Source organism: Mustelus asterias, chromosome 24 (genome assembly GCF_964213995.1).
Source record: "Mustelus asterias chromosome 24, sMusAst1.hap1.1, whole genome shotgun sequence".
NCBI classification, from domain to species: Eukaryota; Metazoa; Chordata; class Chondrichthyes; order Carcharhiniformes; family Triakidae; genus Mustelus; species Mustelus asterias.
This window is the reverse complement of record NC_135824.1, coordinates 7,893,077-7,900,339: the sequence shown is the minus strand read 5'-3', so window position 1 is coordinate 7,900,339 and position 7,263 is coordinate 7,893,077. Positions and strand designations below refer to the sequence as shown.

General features: G+C 47.8%; 2 non-coding genes across 2 annotated transcripts; both read left to right on the top strand.

Annotated features, from left to right (window-relative positions):
* The first annotated feature begins 1,474 nt into the window (after nt 1-1,474).
* LOC144511591 (U2 spliceosomal RNA) lies at nt 1,475-1,674 on the top strand. The gene has a single exon (XR_013500850.1). It is a non-coding gene; the product is annotated as a U2 spliceosomal RNA (small nuclear RNA).
* A 4,374-nt stretch (nt 1,675-6,048) lies between these two features.
* On the top strand, nt 6,049-6,240 carry LOC144511583 (U2 spliceosomal RNA). Its single transcript, XR_013500847.1, has one exon. It is a non-coding gene; the product is annotated as a U2 spliceosomal RNA (small nuclear RNA).
* The last annotated feature ends 1,023 nt before the right edge of the window (nt 6,241-7,263 follow it).

The following is a 7,263-nucleotide window of genomic DNA, read 5'->3' as shown; positions in this document are numbered from 1 at the left end:
TGATCACACCTGGATATGTATTTGAAAAGGACATTTTATTCTGGGGCTTGCGGAAAGAACAAGAGAATGGGATCCATTGGATATCTCCTCCAAAGAGCCCACACAAACACAATAGGCGGGGTGGCTTCCATCTGATGGTCTAATGATCAGGACTTTATGATTTGATGATCTTAAGTTAGGGAGCACTGTCCTTCACTCATTTAATCCTGATCTGCCACTGTGCAAACGTCCATATGGAGAGTGGAGCGAGATTCACTGTGTCGCTAACTGACCCAGAGCAGCCCTTGTTAGGCCTGACAGAAATACAAAAACATCCTGTCCACATTCTAAACATCTTATTTTGTTTAGACATTTCCCAAAATTGCCATTCGGGCAAAACAAAGTGGAAAATTTCTTTTCCCTACCCAATAAATTGGACTCTGCTGAATGTGCCAGAATCTTCCATAAACTTCTTGGAATCGGACCAACTATTTCTTTCCTAGATTTTGCTAATGCCTTTTGAGCAGTACACACACGTGTGTGTGTGTGTGTGTGCGCGCGCGTGCGTGTGTGTGTGCGTGCGCGCGTGTGTGTGTACGCGCGCGTGTGTGTGTGTGCATGTGTGTGTGTGTGTGTGTGTGTGCATGTGTGTGTGAGTGTGTGTATGTGCGTGTGTGTGTGTGCGTGTGCGCGTGTGTGTGTGCACGTGTGCGCGTGTGCGCGCGTGTGCACGTGTGTGCATGTGTGCGCGTGTGTGTGTGCGTGTGTGTGCACACGTGTGTGTGTGTCCACATGTACGCCTTTGCAAGCAAGTGTGTGTGTGTCTGTGTTTATGTGTGTAAGAAGGGCAGGATTTAGATGCTTCAGGCGAGAGAGAGAGGGTGACAAAAGAGGTGGGGTGTAGTTTTACTGATTAGGGAGAATGTCACAGCTATACAGAGGGAGGACACCTTGGTGGGATCATGCAGCGAGGCCATATTGATAGAACTCAGGAACAGGAACGGTGCGATCACACTGTTGAGGTTGTACTACAGACCTCCCAACAGCCAGCATGAAGTGGAGGAACTGATATGGCAGCAGATTAAGGGAAGATATAAAAACAACAGGGTTGTTGTGATGGGTGATTTTAACTTCCCCAATGTAGTCTGGGATTCCTTTAGAGCCAGGGGCTTGGACAGGGCAGAGTTTGTTCAGTGTGTCCAAGAGTACCTCTTGAGACAATATATAGATAGTCCAACTCGGGAAGGGGCTATCTTAGACCTGGTTCTGGGAAACGAGCCCGGACAGGTGAATGATGTCTCAATGGAGGACTATTTTGGGAACAGTGATCACAATTCTATAAGTTTCAAGATACTTGTAGAAAAGGATAAAAACGGTCCTGGAGTGAAAGTACTAAACTGGGGGAAGGCTAACTATGACAGTATTAGGCAGGAGCTAGGGAATGTAGACTGGGGACGGCTGTTTGAGGGTAAATCCACATCCGGTATGTGGGAGTCTCGCTTCTCGGCCTTTTGGCTAAGATCAAGTGTAGTATCGACAGGCTGCACTTGGTTGAGGTCATTAGGTTACATTTAAGCTTCATTTGAAGCAATTTTTAAAAGCGGCATCTCGGCCTTTTGGCTAAGATGCAAATGAGATCAAGCCTTGGAGGAGGTGAGTCTGCACCTACTCCAATCAGCTTGGCTCATGTAGATCAGGCCCAAGACAGGAGTGGAGGCCCTGTCTTGTCAGCTTGGATCGGAAATGTCTCAACTTGTTGAGACTCTGAATTGGACTTGACTTGATTGAATTGGAAAAGTATTTTTAAAAAGTCAGTCCTTTCAGAAGGGTAAAACTCCCGGAAGTGACGGCTTACCGGCTGAGTTTTACTCGGTGTTGTGGGAGTTGACGGGCCCGGACCTGCTGGAAGTATACGAGAGTATGCTTCTGGAAGGCAGCATGTCAGAATCCATGAGGAAAGGCATCACTACCCTCATCTACAAGCAGAAGGGGGAAAGGGAAGAAATTAGAAATTGGCGACCCATTTTACTTTGAACGTGGACTATAAAATTCTTGCCAAGGTCATCGCCAACCGGTTCAAGTCTGCTCTGGGGTCAGTGATCCATCCTGATCAAACCTGTGCTGTACCCGGCAGGAAGATCTCTGATAGCCTCGCGCTCCTCAGGGATAGGACCACCTACTGCAGGACAGGCAGGTAGATACCTGCCTCATCAGCCTAGACCAGGAGAAGGCATTTGACAGAATATCGCACAGCTACATGATGGATGTGCTCTCCAAAATGGGCTTTGGGGAGGGAATCCGCAATTGGATCCAACTGCTCTACACAGACATCAGTAGCGCAGTTTCAATCAATGGGTGGGAATCAGATAGGTTTCGGATCAGGTCTGGAGTCAGGCAGGGCTGCCCTCTCTCCTCCGTCCTTTTTGTGTGTTGCATTGAACCCTTTGCCAAGGCCCTCTGAAGGGACCCAGGCATCAAAGCGGTTACAATCCCAGGCAGCGGAGGCACGCAGGTCAAAGATTCCCTGTACATAGAACATAGAACAGTACAGCACAGAACAGGCCCTTCGGCCCACGATGTTGTGCCGAGCTTTATCTGAAACCAAGATCAAGCTATCCCACTCCCTATCATCCTGGTATGCTCCATGTGCCCATCCAATAACCGCTTAAATGTTTCTAAAGTGTCTGACTCCACTATCACTGCAGGCAGTCCATTCCACACCCCAACACTCTCTGCGTAAAGAACCTACCTCTGATATCCGTCCTGTATCTCCCACCACGAACCCTATAGTTATGCCCCCTTGTAATAGCTCCATCCACCCGAGGAAATAGTCTTTGAACGTTCACTCTATCTATCCCCTTCATCATTTTATACACCTCTATTAAGTCTCCCCTCAGCCTCCTCCGCTCCAGAGAGAACAGCCCTAGCTCCCTCAACCTTTCCTCATATGACCTACCCTCCAAACCAGGCAGCATCCTGGTAAATCTCCTCTGCACTCTCTCCAGCGCTTCCACATCCTTCCTATAGTGAGGTGACCAGAACTGCACACAATATTCCAAATGTGGTCTCACCAAGGTCCTGTACAGTTGCAGCATAACCCCATGGCTCTTAAACTCCAACCCCCTGTTAATAAAAGCTAACACACTATAGGCCTTCTTCACAGCTCTATCCACTTGACTGGCAACCTTTAGAGATCTGTGGATATGGACCCCAAGATCTCTCTGTTCCTCCACAGTCTTCAGAACCCTACCTTTGACCCTGTAATCCACATTTAAATTTGTCCTACCAAAATGAATCACCTCACATTTATCAGGGTTAAACTCCATTTGCCATTTTTCAGCCCAGCTTTGCATCCTATCTATGTCTCTTTGCAGCCTACAACAGCCCTCCACCTCATCCACTACTCCACCAATCTTGGTGTCATCAGCAAATTTACTGATCCACCCTTCAGCCCCCTCCTCTAAGTCATTAATAAAAATCACAAAGAGCAGAGGACCAAGCACTGATCCCTGCGGCACACCGCTAGCAACCTGCCTCCAATCCGAAAATTTTCCATCGACCACCACCCTCTGTCTTCGATCAGACAGCCAGTTACCTATCCAATCGGCCAACTTTCCCTCTATCCCACACCTCCTCACTTTCATCATAAGCCGACCATGGGGGACCTTATCAAACGCCTTACTAAAATCCATGTATATGAATCAACTGCCCTACCTTCATCAACACACTTAGTTACCTCCCCAAAAAATTCAATCAAATTTGTGAGGCACGACTTGCCCTTCATGAATCCGTACTGACTATCCCGGATTAATCCGCATCTTTCTAAATGGTCGTAAATCCCATCCCTAAGGACCCTTTCCATCAATTTACCAACCACCGAAGTAAGACTAACCGGTCTATAATTACCAGGGTCATTTCTATTCCCTTTCTTAAACAGAGGAACAACATTCGCCATTCTCCAGTCCTCTGGCACCATCCCCGTGGACAGCGAGGACCCAAAGATCAACGCCAAAGGCTCTGCAATCTCATCCCTTGCCTCCCACAGAATCCTAGGATACATTTCATCAGGCCCAGGGGACTTATCGACCTTCAGTTTATTCAAAACTGCCAAGACATCCTCCCTCCGAACATCTATTTCCTCCAGCCTATTAGCCTGTAACACCTTCTCTTCCTCAAAAACATGGCCCCTCTCCTTGGTGAACACTGAAGAAAAGTATTCATTCATCACCTCGCCTATCTCTACTGACTCCATACACAAGTTCCCACTACTGTCCTTGACCGGCCCTAACCTCACCCTGGTCATTCTTTTATTCCTCACATAAGAGTAAAAAGCCTTGGGGTTTTCCTTGATCCGACCCGCCAAGGACTTCTCATGTCCCCTCCTAGCTCTCCTAAGCCCCTTTTTCAGCTCATTCCTTGCTAACTTGTAACCCTCAATCGAGCCATCTGAACCTTGGATGACATGGCTGCCTTCTGCTCGGACCCCTCGTCTGTTCGCAGGCTCCTCCAAGTCTGTGAACAGTTTGAGCTGGCCTCGGGGGCCAAAGTCAACCGAGGCAAGAGCGAGGCCATGTTCTTTGGGAACTGGGCTGACAGACCCTTTGTCCCCTTCACCGTCAGGGTAGACTACCTCAAGGTGCTGGGGATATGGTTTGGAGCGGCAGGGGCATGCGCCAAAAACTGGGAAGAGCGCATCGCCAAAGCAAGGCAAAAATTGGGCTTGTGGGAGCAACGCTCCCTCTCTATCACCGGAAAAAACCTGGTCATCCGGTGCGAGGTACTGTCCGTGTTGTTGTACGTGATGCAGGTCTGGCCTATCCCCAAATCCTGCGCAGCAGCAGTGACCCGGGCCATCTTCAAATTTATCTGGAGATCAAAGATGGATCGCGTCCGGAGGGAGGCGATGCACAAATCTCCAGAGAATGGAGGGAAAAACGTTCCCAACGCCGCCCTCATCCTGATGGCCACCTTTGTGTGCGGCTGCATCAAGCTGCGTGTAGATCCTCGGTACACTAACAGCAAGTGACACTACCTTCTGAGGTTCTACCTGTCCCAAGTGTTGCGGAGGATGGGTCTGGCCACACTGCCGCGGAACGCTCCAAGTAGTTGGACCGTACCGCGGCACCTGTCCTTCGTGGAAAAATTTTTCCGGAAACACACCTTTGACCACATGGCAATCAAGCAGTGATCAGCACGTAATGTCCTTGAAGCCCTGAGGGAAAAGGAGATGGTGGATCCGGTCGGATGGTTCCCTGAGCAGACTGTCAGTGTCACCTGGCAGAATGCCTCATCACCAGAACTCACAAACAAGCACCAAGACCTGGCTTGGCTGGTGGTGAGAAGGGCACTTCCTTTATGCACGCTTGAGGTCTCAACACCACCGCACGCTGCCCTCAAAGCGGCTGTGGGGGTGATGAGACGGTCGCACACCTCCTTGTGGAATGTGCCTTTACAAAGAAGGTCTGGAACGAGATGCAGTGGTATTTGTCGCGGTTCGTCCCGGGCAGCTCGGTGACGCAGGACTCTGTGCTCTACGGGCTGTTTCCGGGGACGCACACCGAGACAAATATCAACTGCTGCTGGAGGGTCATCAACTCGGTGAAGGATGCGCTTTGGTCCGCCCGAAACTCGCTGATCTTCCAGCTGAAAGAATTGTCCTCGGCCGAGTGTTGCAGACTGGCACATTCCAAGGTCCAGGACTACGTGCTGAGGGACGCACTCAAGCTTGGGGCAGCTGCCGCAAAGTCACAATGGGGAAAGGCCACCGTGTAAAGCCTTTCAACCGTGGCAGACCGAGGGCCCGGTAACTGCAGAATACCCTCGGCCTGCGTAACTGTGTGCTTATCTGAAAAACAAAAAGCACACAGTAAAATCTGATGAATGTATATAGTTTAAAGATTGAAACGTAATGAACGTAATGTCCTGTAACTAAGCATCGTAAAGTACTGTAAAAATGATTGGCTTTTATTTGCACTGTTTGTAAGTATCGGATATGTCGTTTTGCAATGGCTTATTTGAGAGTTTTTTTTATGAATAAAGTATATTTTTGAAATAAGAAAAAGTCAGTTGTTAACTTCTCGGCCTTTTGGCTAAGATCAAGAGTAGTATCGATGTGCTGCACTTGTTTGAAGTCATGAGGTTACACTGAGGCTTCATTTGAAGCAATTTTTTAAAGCGGCATCTTGGCCTTTTGGCTAAGATGCAAATTATATCAAGCCTTGGAGGAAGTGCAATGCCTACTCCAATCAGCTTGGATCATGTAGATCAAGCCCAAGACAGGAAGTGAGAGGCCTGTCTTGTCAGCTTGGATCGGGAACGTCTCACTGGCTGAGATTTTGAATTCAACTTTGATTGGATTGAATTAGATATAAACAAAAAAAAAAGTCAGTTGTTAACAATTCAGGACAAGTATGTCCCTGTAAAAATGAAAGATAAAGATGGCAAGTTTCAGGAACCCTGGATGACAAGAGAGATTGTGAACTTAGTGAAAACGAAGGAGGCAGACATAAATTTCAGGAAATTGAAATGGATAAGGCTCTTGAGGAATACAAAGATAGCAGGAAAGAGCTTAAACAGGGACTTAGGCGGCAAAAGGGGCCTTGAAATGTCCTTGGCAGGCAGGATTAAAGAAAATCCCAAGACTTTTTATGCATATATAAGGAAGAAGAGGGTAGCTAAGGAAAGGGTAGGTCCACTCAAGGACCGTGGAGGGAATTTGTGCATGGAGACAGAGGTGGGTGAGGTCCTTAACGAATACTTTGCGTCAGTATTCATAAAGGAGAAGGATGTGGTGGATGGTGAGTGTAGAAAGGAGGATGTTGACATTCTAGGACATGTTGAGATAAAAAGGGAGGAGGTATTGGAGTTTTGAAAAACATTAAGTGGACAAGTCCCTAAGGCCAGATAGGATCTATCGCAGAATACTGAGAGAGGCGAGGGAAGAAATTGCTGAGGCCTTGGCCAAAATCTTTGTAAGCCCTTTAGTCACGAGGTATCAGAGGATTGGAGAGTAGCTAACATTGTTCTTCTGTTTAAGAAGGGCAGAAGAGTCAATCCAGGAAATTACAGGCCTGTGAGCCTTACAGCAGTGGTGGGGAAATTATTGGAGAAAATTCTTAGGGACAGGATGTACTCACATCTGTAAGAGAAAAGGCTTATTAGCGATAGACAGCATAGTTTTGTGAAGGAGTGGTCGTGTCTCACAAATTTTATTGAGTTCTTTGAGGAAGTCTCAAGAAAAACTGACCAGGGCAGGGTAGTGGATGTTGTATACATAGACTTTAG